This window comes from Coturnix japonica, chromosome 1, assembly GCF_054131305.1.
Source record: "Coturnix japonica strain WE chromosome 1, WE-NBRP24, whole genome shotgun sequence".
Lineage (NCBI taxonomy): Eukaryota > Metazoa > Chordata > Aves > Galliformes > Phasianidae > Coturnix > Coturnix japonica.
In genome coordinates this window covers 102,341,982-102,358,360 of record NC_140663.1, presented here as the reverse complement: position 1 = coordinate 102,358,360, position 16,379 = coordinate 102,341,982, and the positions used below count along the sequence as shown (strand labels likewise).

At 41.5% G+C, this 16,379-nt stretch overlaps 1 long non-coding RNA gene across 1 annotated transcript in view; it reads left to right on the top strand.

Moving 5' to 3' along the window:
* Positions 1-16,379, top strand: part of LOC107324726 (uncharacterized) — a 41,473-nt gene that overhangs the window by 686 nt on the left and 24,408 nt on the right. The gene's annotated exons all lie outside the window — the stretch shown is intronic.

The window sequence follows — 16,379 nt, the reverse complement described above, 5'->3', positions numbered from 1 at the left end:
GGCAGCGCCGGCTCGATCCCTCCCTCGCCGAGCGGGCGCGCTCCCGAGGCACCGGGGAGGAGATGGAGGGGGGGGGAGGGTGGCTACGGGAGCGCGCACCGTGCGGGAGGATAATAGTAGGAGGGGGAGGGGCGGGGAGGCGGCCGTCGGTTCCGCTCCCAGCCGCGAGGAGAAGAGGCGGCGGCGGCCGCGATAGGCGCTGGCAGCGCGGGGAGGGAGGGAGGGAAGGAGGGACGGACGGACGGAGAGAGGGCGGGGGCGCGCGCGCGCTCCCCGCCGCCGTCACGCAAAGGCACGCACAGGGGTCGGTCGGCGCGGCGTGCGCAGGCGCGCACTGCCATGACGTCATGGCGCCGGGAGGGGGCTCCGCGGGGCGGCTGTCAGTGAGCGCGGTGGGGAGGGTTGAGCCGGGTGTAGGTGTGGGGAGGGGTGCTCCTCAGTCGGCTGCACCCTGCAGCCCTGCCTGCCCTAACAGCTCCTCTGCCCGAGCTCTGCGCCTTTGTCCGAGCACGGGTAGAGCGGATTTTGTCTTAGCTTTGAGGGGCTGTTGGCGTTTGGGGCTGTTTGGGGGTTGGAACTACATGAGGTCCCTTCCAACCCGGGTCATTCTGTGATTCTGTTTTCCTGAGCTCTGAGTTAGAAGCCTTGCAGAAGAGCGTTGTGTTCAGGTGTAGGGAGCCTGCTTTGGCAGCGGGGTTGGACTCGATGATCTCTAGAGGTTCCTTCCAACCCCTACAATTCTGTGATTCTGTGCCTGAATTAGTTGGGAGCTGTTACAGTTTCCAAAGCGTGTAGGTTTCTGCAAAGGTCGTGTCTCCTATTTGTTTGCATGGAAACCACTACAGATAGAAGGAGCACAATGGCACTACTTGTTAGTAGAGTAAATTCTCAGCTATGAAACACTGTTTTTTCAATGCTCAGCACCACTAGCTATGCATTTTCTACAGCCATGAACACGAGCCTGCATGTCATGCTCCTAACAATCCGCACCAGCAGAGGTGACCCACTGCCACTGTCACCGCTGCTGAAAGGCACCACCCACCGCCCCACTGTGCTCACATCCACTGCTTGGTCTCCATCAACGTTCAGCATCAATGAATGTCAGTGGGTGCCATTTTTTTTCTGCCTGGAAGAATTCAGTGACACACCTTTGTATGTGCTTCCACATCAGATGCCACTGTGTCACAGTGCCCCTCTGCTGCTATCTGTCATATGGCTACAAAACGGAGCAGAATTTCAGTGGGAAGGTTTGACATCTTCTGCCATACCACCACCATCTGCTTCTGATGTTTTGGGCCAACATAATCAAGTAGGAGGCATTACTTTCGGAGCAGCCCTCATTTCTGCTGTACTAGTTTCGCACACATGCAGCTTCTTTAAACTCATTTACACAAAGGTAAGCGGCACGGTTGTTCCTTGCACACAGGGGAAAAGAAAAAAAGAAGAAAAAGAGACTATCAAAGCAGAATTGTCAAAAATAATTAAACCTATAATCTGCATGGTGGTAAGGTGTAAGGTGAGAGATGTTCCTATGAGGTTACGCTCCGTGCCATACAAACCTTTAAAAACGTTAAAACAGCATCAGTTTGGAATGCTGATAAAAAGCCAACACGGTTAGACTGTCTGTTCCCTCAGTGTGCTCAGCGCAGAGCAGAGGAGCTGATGGAGGCCTGATGGCGGCTGCAGCTCCTCACAGGGAGCGGAGGGGCAGCGCTGAGCTCTGCTCTGTGTGACAGCGACAGGGCCCGAGGGAACGGCATGGAGCTGTGCCAGGGGAGGGGCAGCTGGGGGTCAGGGAAAGGGGCTGCACCACAGGGCGGTGGGCATGGAACGGGATGCACAGGGCTGTGGGCACGGCCCCAAGTGCCGGAGTTCAGAGAGCATCTGGACAGTGTGCTCAGACATAGGGTCTGAAGGAAGACCCTTGAATTTTGGCTGGTCCTGTGTGGAGTTTGGAGTTGGATTTGATGATCCTTATGGTTTCTTTCCAGCACAGGATATTCTATGGTTCTGGAATTCTGTAAATTTCACATATGGTAACATAAGCAGCCATTTTTTTCCTTTTGTGAGATGAGCAGGCTGAGTACCGCTCAGGCCTTTCAGTAATGTTTCCAAATGTGAAGATGGTGTTTCCATTCACCTATGAATTGTCATCTGATAATATACAGATTCATCATTAGAAGTCAACAGGAAAATCTGATATAAAAACACACAAAGAAGTAAAACGTCCGTACCAGATCCATTCAATCACTGAGGCAAATGCTTTCCCTGCTCTAGCAGTATCGCTTCACAGGTGTCTCACCTCCCTTTGAATGCCAAGTGCTGGGCATCAAACATGGATGTGACAAATGAAACCACAACCAAGGAATACAAAGCATAATACATGGAGAGCTTTGCACTGAAATATTCTTATCAAACAAACACTTTGAGAAATTCAGAAGGCAGTTGGCTGTGTTTTGGGGGGGGACCTGCATGTAAACAATTTTTCTGCTAACAATCAGTCTCAGTGAACGGGGAGAACAGGGCAAGTTGAAGCTGCCATCAGGAGAAGGCAATTTCTTGGAAGCCAACGAACAATCAATCAACTTTCTTTAGGAGAAGTGCTTCATTCTCTAGCATCAAGCCTGCTTACAGTGTCCTCTTACCTTCCAGGATGGAATATAGTAGTTTCTATTTTTATCTTATGGGCTTAACATCCCTCTCTCCCTCCCTCCCTCCCTCCCTCCCTCCCTCCCTCCCTCCCTCCCTCCCTCCCTCCCTTCCTTCCCTCCCTCCCTGCTTTCCCTGCCTTCCCTCCTTTCCCTCCCTTCCTTCCTGTGGGCTTACAGATGTATCAGTTGTCCGCATTCAGTGCAAGGAAGAGTGGATATTGCCATCCATTTCTGTTGCACAAGAACAATTTGTCTGAACTAGGATCTATATGCAGTTCTGCGTTATCAAAAGTTGTACACAGAACAAGCAGAAGCAGCGAGTATACCCCAAAGTCAGAAATTGCTAAAACTCTTAGAGAACTATGCTGTGACTAATCTCATGTTCAGATTGAATGAGCTTGAAAAAATATGAGCATTAGTTTGCCAAGTTTGTCAGCAGCCAATACCCAACAGCATGACCATCAAGCAATATATATGCAGATATGTTTGTGAGGATGAATTTCATCCACAAGTCTGGAAGTAGTCTTTCCTTTCACAGGCAGGCATTATTAATTTTCACCCATATGCTCAGTACATCTCCTTGATAGATTCTGGATTTAATTTAAAAGTTACAGGTTGAATTTGGAAATTGGCACGTCCAAGATCTCGTAACAAAATAATATAAAAAATGCAAACAGAAATATTTACGCTTGTGACCTGGAATGATTCATTTATAAGGATTATAGTTGGTCTGATTACGTCAGCTTAGAAATCTCTCATGTGCCAGAGCACTCTGCAGTTGCAGAACTCAGGTGTAGCACACAGAACAGTAGCTGCATGCCTGAATGAAAAAGGGTGGGTTTCACATGGAAGCAGGTGAATTTTGTTTGTCTAGGAAGATCAATCTCTGACTGCATTTCTCTTTTAAAGTTCCTCTGCAGTGTGAACCCTTCACTGTTTAATGAGAAGTAGACTTTCACTGCTTTTCTTCTGCACTAAAGATGTCATCAGATCTCTCTTTTCTGCAGTCCCCGATCTTCAAGAAGCTTATCTCTGTACCTTGCCCATATCTAGTTCCATTGAAGTTGGCCCCCAGGTTCAAAAGTTCTTGGAAGAGATACAAATGTGTGTGCTTAAATGTGAACACGGCAGAGCATAAACATGATTTCCTCAGTCAACCAGCTATGAACTGTCTTGTTTTTTTTAGAATGAGGCATTCTTTTTCTTTGGCTCATCAAACATGATGAACATTGCAGCTTTACTGAGCTCATACTGACCCAGTTGGGAGAGAATGCCAGGTCAAGCAATTGGGCAGGACTTGGTCAAGGAATGGTAAGGGAAGAAGTCATGTTCTTTATGTAGACTATAGTCATGATTGACTAAAAATGACAGTATCACTACTGACAATAGTACATTAACTAAAGCTACAAAGTCTCTAGATGCTCACAGTTACCCTTCAAAATCAATTTCTAGTGGTGAAACTGTTGCATTAGGAGCAACTGGCAACATCAAAAGAGAGGGGAAAACTTTAAAATGACATAAAGCCTTCTTTAAGAGCATCTCTTTTTCAGCTGTTCCTTGCCATTTTATATTTCCATTCATTGTATACCATGTACCTGTGAACAATCTTGATTGGATTAGTGGAGAGCTTAAGGACGCATGCTTATTTTTTTTCCCAGTGTTGCAGCTTTTTCATATTGGCAGGTGTGGATTAAGTAATATGAATTGTGAAGGAAATCCCCTCCTGATCCTTTTATGGCAACTTTTTCAAATTAAAAAGTTCTTACAGGATATACAGGGGATAAAAACAAATAATAAAAGCAAGTCAAAATGCCGTCTATCTTTGCATTATTATCACAAACAGGAACTTGAGGCTATACGCTATTTGTGCACCTATACACAGATAATAAGCTCAAATCACGTCATACAGACAATCTCAGAATGCTACATACTAATATAAAAATAAATAATACAACCTAATATTTTCCTACAATCTTTTCTTCTCTCTTGCATTTCTCGCCCTCCTGCAACACTGTGAACGATGCATTAAGCCTTTCTGGCTGGGCACGTCACCCTCATAGAACTCCAGAAGGGCCTCATGAAGGAGAGAGAATGCCCAGAGGATCCTTGGTGTAGGAAAGAAGAAAGGAATACTGCATCTAAAGGAGATCCTAATGTATGACATCCCTGCCTGATGCTGAATTTGGAACTGGCAGTTACAGCTCCAGGAAGAGCCCTCAGAGTTACCCTGACAGTTCTCTGAAGCCATTGCTTCAGGGTGCAGTGACAGCTGATAAAAGCTGCTAAAATACTAGACAGCATCAGGACAAGCAAGAAAACAAGGCAGGATGTGTAATTTTGCCACCACATGAAACTCTGGTGCACCCAGAGTGCAGGTTTGAGCTGTCCAAGCCTCTCCAGCCTCCAAAGAGCACAAAACAGGTGCTGAGGCTGTGGAAAGGGAAATGACTGCAAATAGTGATCAGGCTTTCATGCGCTTCCTAAACTGCATCTGCATACCTAGAATATGAACAAGAAGTCTTACCTGGTAAGAAAGGCTTTGTTACTGATATTAGTCTGTCCCTTGCCAGGTAAATACAGCTGGATGAACCCATTAGGACATTTCTTATATCCACAGCCTTTTGGTTTCTTCTCTGTATTTCATTTTTCATTCCCAAATTTGTCCTTTATTTTGTCCTCATTCTGCCAGCACCTTCTTTTCCAAACCCTATTTATTAGATTTGAGATGCCTGGTTTTTTCTCACTGCATTCCCCAAATCACTATTTCTATTAATGTGCAGGAATGCAATCCAGTAGCTGACAAGTCTTACAGTTGAAGACTTCTAAGACATTGTTAGAGCTTTACTGCTTATCCTATAGCCTCAGGGTAAGCCAAGCTTACCACATTTTATACTTTAGAAAAGAACGCTAATTCTGTAAATAGTTATTTGCCAAGTGTTCCATCTTCCTCATCTTCCAGCTTTTTCCCCCTTTTCCTCTGGTTTTCCTTGCCTGCATTCTTTTCATGTGGGATACAGCTACTCAGAAGAGAGCAATCACTGCTCTGCTTGGTCACTTAGCTAATTCCCACATGCTTCTCTTTTTCCTATGCTTTCTCTTGCAGATATGTTCCAACACTGCGTGATTACTCACTCACAAACACACAGGCTCTTTTATCCTTCAAGAACAAAACCACCTGTAATGAAAGGAATTAGTGATGACTTCCTGTTTTGGTTCGATGAAGTTACAATTCAGAAAGTTTTTTGCAAATCTGGTGGAGAAGTATCCTTATTTCCCTGTGGAGGAAACTGTCAGCACAATTCCAGCAGCCTGTTAAGCAAACTGAAGCTGAGCATTCTCACATGGGAAAGGACCTACTGCAATAGTGTTGTGCTGTGAACCAAGAACCTCTAGGCTGTGGCTAAAAGTTCATGGGGAAAGTGAAGCTTAGCAAAAGCAGAGAAACTATAATAAGCCATGCGTTGTAATACCTCTCTAAACCCAGCACATGGCATCTCTTTGACCTCTTTCATTACAGGCCCAGGAGCTCCCTTATTTTAGAGAAATTTGAGCCATACTCCCTTGATGATCTGCTACATGTGGTTTAAATATCATCAGAGATTTTTATGTGTAGCTTGGGGCCTTTCTGTTTGGGAGGAGAAAGTACTTTCACAAAGATAAAATGCTTTTTCTGTGTCAAAAAGTATTCGTGTGCTGTGTGTGAAATTATTATTAGAGCTGCTCTTCTGTTTGATCCAACTATTGAATTGTTAATAGAGGATGTAACAGAAGGTGGGAAGAAGTGGAACAATGATCCTGATGTTAGGAGCCTGCCACACAAGTGAACTAATTGCTATTATTTTATAGTAAAATGTTGTCCTTGGTGATGCTTTGCTCATCGTTTATCCACGTTTATACATGAGTCCGATATGACCATCCTTGGTTTTTATGGCTATTGGTGCTCATCTGGAGAAAGGACTTCTTTGCCCTGAGCTTCAGATGTACAGCAACATCAAACACATCTCTGCTTCTTCACCAGTGTAACATCCACGTGTTGTCATAGAAGCAGAGAAAAAACAAGGATCATAGAAATGTGTAAATGCTTTCTAAAGAACTGCTGTCACAATGAATACCTACTCCTACTTATTATGTATTTTACATATGATGACTTCTAATCAGAAGTTCTGTCTGATGCTGGTGGTGTCTTTAGCACACCTGAAACAGCAGTGTCTAGGATATCTAAATTCTGGGTTTTATATTTTTACTGTAAATTAATGAGCACAAAGCTTTAGGAGCCATTGTGTTTTCTGTGAGGGAAAGAGCCAAGGGTTATGCTCCTTCCCCCCCCCCCCCCCCCCCCCCCAAACTTTATAATTTATACTTTGATCGCTATAGAGATGGACTTTAGATGGGTGTATTTGCCTCTTCAGAAGGAACTTAAGGAAAATAAGCTCTGATGATGGATAAAGAGGTATATATGTTAACATCTCTTGTCTTTCCCAGCCTCATGAACACTATCTGTGTTGCCTGTCACTCAGAGTCTGAATTACCCACTAAGAGTGATTTTTTTTCTAGGCTAATTAAGGCTATCACTGTTGCTGACATCCATGTCTGTGCTGGCTCAGAGACAGGGAAGCATCTTCAGGGCCAGCACAGAAAAGGAAAACACACTGATGTCCTTACCGTGCTGTCACTATTTGTCTCCCTTGCTGTTTAGGTTCTCTTTACAAATATCATGCTGTTCATTATGTGCTCCAGACCCACAGGCCTTGGGCATCCTTGTGCTAAGGCATTCTAGCCTTGGTTAAAAGGCAGTTCTTAGACAGGAGCCTTGAGTTCAGTCATAACAACTGGTTCTTTCAAATAAAAGCAAAAATATTAAGCGTATTTTCTTGCTTTCAAAGAAAGGACATGCTATTAAAAAGAAATTCTACCTAAGCACTGATATCTAATAATTAGCTCTGCAGTACTTATTTACAGTAAATGACAGAACAATGGGTAAATCATTATATGAGTGGAAAAGCTCTGACTCATATTCCTAGGTACGGTGGTGGTTGTGTTATTTGTTCTTTTGTGTCTTTGCTCGGAGGTGTGAAGATAATCACAGAGCAGATGTGGCACGGAGTACTTGTCTTCAGGCAGAAGAATAACAGCTCAAAAATGTGAGGGGTGCACGCACCAGCAAAGGAATACATACAGGGAAACAGTGTTGCCTCTGCTGTAGCTACAGCCAATGCTTTCCCAGCCAAGTAAACGCCTCTGTTGGAAATGGCTGTTCGACACCACTGGTGCCAAGATTGGATGGTCAGCTGTGCTTGGGACAGGAGGTATTACGTGCTCTCTGGCGCACTGGGGAGGCAGTGGGTAGCTCCAGGATAGTTCTTAGGTTTCCCTTCTGAAAACTTCAGCTAGTTTCTCTGCAACTTCTCTCTGCATTCTGAAATTGAACATTAATATAATAGGGAACTTCAGATACTAACTTAATATAATTTAATGAACAAATGCATGTTCAATTAGCCTCCAAGGTGCTCTGCATTGATTTGTGGAATTGGAAATCTTTCCCAGAGTATCAATATCCTCACTGTCAGGTAGTAGCAGGTCTGTTAGATCTAGCTGTACCTTATCCTGAAACCGGATCCATCTCAACCTGCTGCAGCTGTTGTCTGTCACATTTCTCAGACAGGTTACGTTGGTAGTTCTCCTTTAGAGAAAGTGTCACTTAGTCCTCATATGTCCACCTGGTGCGTCAGCTTCATCTAACCACACCATAATTCTTGTGACAGTATTGCTTTTTGCAGTCATTTCTTTTCATTGTAGATATTCTTCACAGTTGTTTGTTTGCTTGGTTTTACAAAATGGTGATAGATCCCAGGACTCTAGATTGTTTTCCTTTTAATTTCCCTGTCCTTGTCTGTTTTGCAGCATATCTGCTGGTTGCCATGACTTGGATAAGAGTCCTTAATAGAGCAGGCACTCTTGTTTTCTGTTAGAAAAATATCAGCTACTGCTAGATTAGGTATACCAGGCCCACCGTATCATCCCAAGCTTGGGATGTAATCTTTCTAAGCTGTTATGTTTTTGAGCAACTCTGTCTCAGGAAAATGAGAATATAAGTGCATATCAAGGGTTGAGAGACCACTGACTATCTAGTGTCCCCCTTTACACTAAAGTACTCTTTCCCAGATCCCTGTGGCTGACTTTCGATCTCCTTGTGTCCATTGCCTCCATGTGCTCTCTTTCAAAGCACATTAGCATTTTCTGGTGGCTGTGCAGCTGTAGCCTGCCCCTTTGCAGAGCAGTCCTGCCACTGCCCTTCTTCAGTCAGGGGCAGACAGCTCAAGTTTTGTGATTACTTTCATAGGCCTCTTTGACTCAAAAGTGTTGTCAATAGGGTTGACACCAGTTTCTCAAACACTTTGTTGTGTCCTTTCTTTTCTAGGGAGGCAGTCTTAGCTGGTTCTGGCAGCTAGGCCAGGCACAAATTTGCCTACAACATTAATCTCTCCAAGGAATCTTTATACCTTTTCTTGTCTGCCAGACTGGATGTACTAATGATAACACCAACCTCCCTCATCGTTTCCTAACCTATTATGGAAAATGAGGTGGATTAATGAAGACTTATCATTACAGCTGCTGAAGCCGCCCAGATAATTTCAACTGAATACATGAACTTCTACCAGGATTGATGGAATGAACATGGATAACTGTTTGTCCCTAAGTATCCAGCATGTCCCAGTTGCAAGATTATATACCTTAATTTGCACCTCATAAACTAAAGCAGCTATGACCAAATTTTGAAGAGTGTGCACGTGTGCTAAACTAGTTGCACGTGATGGCTCAAAGCTCCGCATGGGTTGATTTACTGTGCTTGAAGTTTGCCAATTTAAATTTGGTTCAGATATTTGTACTATCTGTTGCAATCTTCAGTGTGGTTATATCCTTAGCTCACTTCATTTTGGTCCTGGGCTTTGTTCTGTAAGCACACAGAGACAAGAACTTTCAGTGAAGACTGGTTCATTCCCTGATTATTTCTCACTGACCACCATGGCTTAACCTGGCTCTCTGTAGCAGCTATTGCTCGTTTTCCAGAGCTCCTGGAAGCTTCAGTCCCACACAGTGAAGAGCCCTACAGCTGATACTGTCAGCTAAGTGCAGCTACGGTGTAGAAAATGTTCTCAGATCTCATGCTTTGAAGTCTGTGGATTGCACTTGTAATGATCACTCTTCTCTGAAACATTTTCCCCAATTCTGAAAGTGTTTACAGAAATAATTTTCTGTGGACAGGCAAAACATTGCATTAAATTGTAATAAAATTCATTTCAGCACTAGGGAATTCCATCTTAAATGTGAAAATGAAACAGGTCTCAGCAGAGCTGTTAGCCTCAGCAGACATTTATGCTGTTACTCAGCATACTCTTGTTTTACTAGAATTTCATTTAAAGTCATAAGATTTTCAAAAGAACTTTTGCTTTTTGTTTTCTTTTAACATCTCTCTTCAAATAAGAGAAAGTCGGTAACATTATTTGCTCTGTTTCTTAGATACTGCATTATGCCTTTTTCTGATTTTTCATTTCACCTTTCACTCTATTATGGTTTGATTTTTTGTGTTGCGTGAATGACACAGTAGCCCTAAATATAGCTGAATATTGCTCATGAAGATTACTCTTTACAGAATCACAGAATTGTAGGGGTTGGAAGGGACCCCCAGAGATCATTGAGTCCAACCCCCCTGCCAAAGCAGGTTCCCTACACCACGTCGCACAGGTAGGTGTCCAGGCGGGTCTTGAATATCTCCAGAGAAGGAGACTCCACAACCCCCCTGGGCAGCCTGTTCCAGTGCTCTGTCACCCTTTAAATTTATCTCATAAAAAGAACTGATTAAACTTAGTTCTTGACTAAACATTTAATATTCTCCTTTATCTTTCTTTGACCCGAAGGTCAATTTTAAGTCCCTTTGTCATTCCTATACTGATGGATAGGCAAAATATTTTGGCAAACGTTTTGAGCAGGAGAGATAGTATAGAGAACACCTTGCTCCAACAAAATCTTAGGCACACAGGGTTCAATCTTGCTATACACTGAGTGATCACAACTTTAATGTGTTTTGTGAGGTTGGGATATCTCATATCTAAGATTACGTAGATGTTCAAGATTCTGACAAAACTTTTGTTTCATCTATTTAACTGAATCAGCCTTCTGTATGGTGATACCAAAATGCTACTCTCTGCAAGCATACTTGGTTCAAGGAAAGGCTCTAGGGAAGGAATGTCCTACCAAATTCAACACATAGCTTGCTCTGGATAGTTACTTATTTTCTGTTGCTTCTTATTTCACATTGGCAAGCCTATGGAACAGAACTACAGATCAGATGGACTGGACATGCAACATGAAGATAGCAGTGCTCCCTAACACAATTCGTTGGATCTTTTACCCCTTTCTACTTAGTGCACTTATGGAAAAGTCTTTATAGTATTTATATTTTCATAGTTTGACAGATTGTTGCCAGGAATTTAGCACGAATGACCAAATTTTCAGTATTTTAAACAAATTCATTCCTTAACACGACATACTGAGAGAAGGAAGAATTGTGTCCTAGGCAAATATAGAACAAGATCAGAATAATATTTTCTGATTCAAGTACCAACATGTGGAAAAGAAGAGAAAAACTTCGCTGTCAGCTATTCAGATGTTTTTTTGGCAGAGATAAAGTCAAGAGTTGTACTGAAATAAGGAAATATGTATGTGGACCATGGAGATCAAAGCCATTCTACACTGTAGGACAACCGACTGGCATTGACTAGTGGCTTTGCAATGTATTTATTTAAATATGAACTTAAATACATGTGTATTCATATAGTAATAGTTCTACATTTCTACAGCTCTGTCTTTCATTTCTATTTATGTATTGATCTTGCATCAATTTGAATGGGACTAAATTGCTTCACAAATTTTCATGCCAGCCACTAATATTTTAAATGAAGCTATCAAAAAGTTATAACCATAATTTACCCAATAGAATTATTGCTCTGAGCTTTGTTACAAACTACTGACTGAGTAAACAAGTTCAAAATTCAAGTTATGTAATTTGTCTCTGATTTTCTGCAGTTAGGGTGCCATATAATATTTTATGAAACTGAAAAACAGTATAGTGTTAAAATGACAATACAGGAACAAATACAGATTCTGTAATTATGTTATCATAGAATCACAGGATCATAGATCTATCATTAAGGTTGGAAAGACCAGTAAGATCATCTAGTCCAACCAACAACCATGCCTGTGACTGCCCTAGACCTTGTCACTCAGTGCAACTATTATGAATGTTAAGACCTTGAAACTAATATCTGCAGCATACCAGTGTGTTAGTATTACAACTGTATAGTTCTGGCTTTGAGAAAGAAAGTACAAAAAATAAGTGTTTATACCTATACTTACAAGGACCATTTAAAGGACAGTTTAGGGCAGGAAACAGTGGACACTACTGAGACAGAAATCAGAAGAAACTGGTAGTATAAGATATTTGTATATCAAGAAGATTTGAATTATCCTGGCCCAGCAATAGAACGGTTAAACTCAAACCAAAACATTTGGCAACTATACTCTGCTTGGAAATATTTATAGAAGGCTAATACTTAGCAGGTGGTAAAATTTTCCTTCCAAGGATCTCAAAGCATTTTACAAAATGTTAATAATCAAGCTTCATAAAAATTCATGTGTAGCTTTTCCAAATGTGTCTGCTCCTATACGCAGACAGTCTGAAACCCTACATTCTATCCCTGCAGAACCAGCCTCTGCTCAGTTCCCACAGAGTGTTCTCTGTCCAGTCCAGAAAGGAAAACATTGGAAAGCTGATGGGGTATTCAGAAACTTGGAGGGGAGGAGGGCATCCTGCCTGCTCTGTATCTATGTACCCAAACTTCTAATACTCAGACTGAGACACCTAATAAACACCCAGAAATCTGCACTCAGACAGAGAACTGTTGATTCTACTCCAGTGACATTCCTAAGTACAATCTGCATTTAAGGAAGGAGGGATATTCAGTAAGACTGGAAAACTTACTTAAGATTACACTGCCAGTAGTGGAAAGAGCCGGAGCAAGAATCCAGTGCTGACTCCAAGTCTTCTGCTTGCATCACTAGGCTGTCTTTTATTCAAAGGAAGAACGGTGCAAATGTGAAATGAGACGCTGCAGAGGTATTAGACAGCTGAACAGATTGTAAGTGCTCTGGACAATCTTGAGATTACAGCCCTTGTGAGCTTTGCTTCACTGCCAGGTAAATTGGATTAAATAATTATGGATAGGTATGAGACACCTAAGTGGCCATACTATGGTGGAAAAAAAAAAAAACCAACATTTTTTTTCCATTATAGAAAATGCAAGATTTTCCACAAAAAAATGAATAAAAAAAATATTTTTGAAGAAGTTATCTGTAGGAGCCTGTGAAAAAAGCTATTTGTCATGGAGGAAGAGAAAGTTATTACAGAAACATAGTGAGACAGATAAGGAAATATCACAGAAGGAGGCTGTTTTTAACTGGGCAGAGAGCACTTGGGGTGGTCCTGAGGCTGAGTACCAGTATTCAGTGATTAAAATAATTCAGGGTTTGTAAAAGAACAAGCAGTAAGGTGAGAACATTTGAAATATGACAAAATTGTTTAAGGTATATAACACAGGAAGAGTCTGAAGAGCTCTACTGAGGCAACCAAGCTAGGTCACCTAGCATCAGATGAAAATCGTGCTGGGTATCATGTTTTGGAAGAATTGCCTGAACTGGTTATACAGATGTCAGAGCTCGAAGTTAATCAATAAAAATGAAGTTTTGAGTGAATACTTAATTGCAAATCTAGGAGTGGCATGGAAGAAGGCATGAATTTATATACTAAATAAATCTGTGCTACGTTTATTTTAGCTCTGGTTATTATACGAAAAAGAGCGAATAGCAGAAAAGAATTCAGAAGCAACTGAAAGAGTGACATGGAAAATTTTCTTTGTAAACTTGAAGCTAGGAGTATCTAGAAAGGTAGCACACAGATAACTGTAGAAGTGTACCCTAGAATGTTCTTGTAAAACAAAAAGAAGACAAAATATGTGTGTTTATTGAAGCAGACAATGGGTAATGGGTAGCAATGGGTGCAATAGTACAGAATAATCCTGAAGCCTGGAGTAGAACCAGATGGAAGAAGTGATATTTGTGCCTTCAGTTAGAATGTACTATGATGAGAACAGGACTGAAGATGAGTGTAGTAAAAAGGAACGCAATTCAGGGACTTTAAGAAAAGGCATTAAAATAAGGAAAGGGAATGGGTATGTCATCTTTGTGAAGAGGATTTTGTCTACCTCAGCTGTAGCATCTGGGATGGTAAGTAACTGCTGACATGATCCTAGATTAGATGGTGTTGTCTGGTCTACCCATTTGGAAGTCAAAGATGCTTATTAGAGGAATCAAGATCATGGCGGTATAAACAATAGGAAAAAACCAACAGATAGTGTGACCAACATATTTGGATAATCAGATGCTTCATTTTGTTTAATCAGGAAGTTTATTTTTCACAGGGAGTACATATAAAGTAGAACATAATCACTGTTTTAGGCAACATACTTATCCTTAGATGTTGATATTTCAGTTTATGATGAACACTTTTATAGTTATTCTCAGCCATAGTCAGTAGAAAACAGAAAACATACAGGCATGAAGAAGCTCCTTTGTGCATGTTGAAGAGCACATGGCCTGTCTTTTACACCAGGATAAATCTGCCCCAGTAAAGATATTCAAGACCCTTCTGGACACCTACCTGTGTGACCTATTGTAGGGTACCTGCTTCAGCAGGGGTTTGGACTCGGTGATCTCTTGAGGTCCCTTCCAACCTCAGCAATTCTGTGATTGTGTGTTCACATCTGCTTAAATGACTAGCTTTCCCATCCCAAGCAAAAGCACATGAGATCTTTAAAGCTCATGGTCTAGTCCTCTCAGGCTGCTGAGTTTGTCCATTCCATTTATCTAGTAGTGTGAATGTTTACAAACTGAAAACTCTTATGTTTTTTATCACTCTTATGATCTGTGTCTTGTCAGCTGATTTTATATTTTGGTGGTCTCAGTCCAATGTGGCGTAAAGGACAAAAGTATCCTGGTAAACAACTTTTACTTTTGTGATGTAATTGTAGTGAAAGCAATGGTTAAGCAGTACCAACCATGAAAGGGAGTCAATTGTATGGTTCAATTTGAAAATCTTTTTTGGCACACACTCCCTTTAGAAAGAGTCACATGCTGGGGATGCTGGGCATGTAAAGTACATGACTAAGGGGACTGATGTGGTGACTTGTGTACTCTTAGTAACGTGCAAGCTTTCGGCACCTCAGGTTGTGCCAACGCAGAAGTGGCTGCCTCTGGCTCAGTGTAACCAGGTATAAATAACACTGCTTTCCTAATCTGGTTGTTATAGAAACCTTCCCCCCACATCATTTAAACACCCTGTTAAAAGGAGTCGTTAACTCTGTTTAAGGGTTAGTTTTTGGCATAACAGGGTCACATACTGATCCATGGAGAGCCGTTTATAGGGACCATGCTGCGTGCTGGTGTTTATGTTATTCTCATAATGAAAAACAATACTGAGTTAAAAACATAAATCAACTTGTACTTTAAGACCTTGCATTTAAGTAGCTTGCTCTAATTCTTCAGTTCACTTTTATATCCAGGATTTTCTTTTTCCCTGAAAAATGTAAAGCAAGACATGCTAAGCAGAAGAGAAAGCACAGCCATTTCCTACTCTGTATGATGGAGCTGCATTGGGTAAGTGCACTCTACCTCTGCCAAAAGCCCAGGCAGTTTTTCTGCAGCATCTCTGGAGACGTAAAGTGTCATTCCAGACCTTGTCAAGTGTTATACCTCATTTAGAAACATCTTCATCCTCTATTGCATGTTATGGCTCTTGCTCTAAAGGTCTGAAGTTGATTGGAAGTTAGTGAGAGTTGACAATATGAAGGGGTTCTGATTGGAGAGCTTGGTCTTCCATTATGCAAGCAAGTCTTGTATTTATATCAAGCCCTTTCTTGGCTCTATGTTTTAAAGGCAGTACTTACAGCCTTTCAGACTTTAATTTCAGGTTTTTAGTATTCCTGACTTTCTTTGTTCTCTTTTCGGTTCCAAATAGTATAACTTTATTCTTTACTTAGGTCTAGAAATATAAAATGCTTTTCTCTCGATCTCAGAGTCTGTCTCTCTTTGTGTCTGCCCTGACCAAAGGTACAACTTTGAACTTTAAAATCCTTTCTATACAATATTCACATCTTATTGGGCATGTCTCATTATGACCTTTAACTCATTTCTTATATTCTTCTAATACCTACTTCTTATCATTTCTTTCTCTGTTCAGTTTACCTTGCATTCTGCCTGAAACTAGATGGGTATCTCTCTTGATACACTTGGCTTCCAATACTGGGACTTACAATTAATGGGCAGTTCAAGTTTCCAGAGTTTTCTCATTTCCTTCTGAGAAATCTTTTTGAAGAAATATCACTCTTTTTAACTCAGTCATTACGATGTAACAATAGTAGGGCTTTTGGGATTCCTTTATTTTATTTTATTTTATTTTTTTTGTAAGCTACGGCTTTGCTGCATTTAAAGTCTATAGATTTTAACAGGCAAGTCATTAAAAAGTCACAAAGTGAAATCTATAGGAGTAATATATACAAGCTTAACTTGGCTATTAAAGGAGAGTAGTTTCTAAGAGGCATTGTTAGTGAGACACTG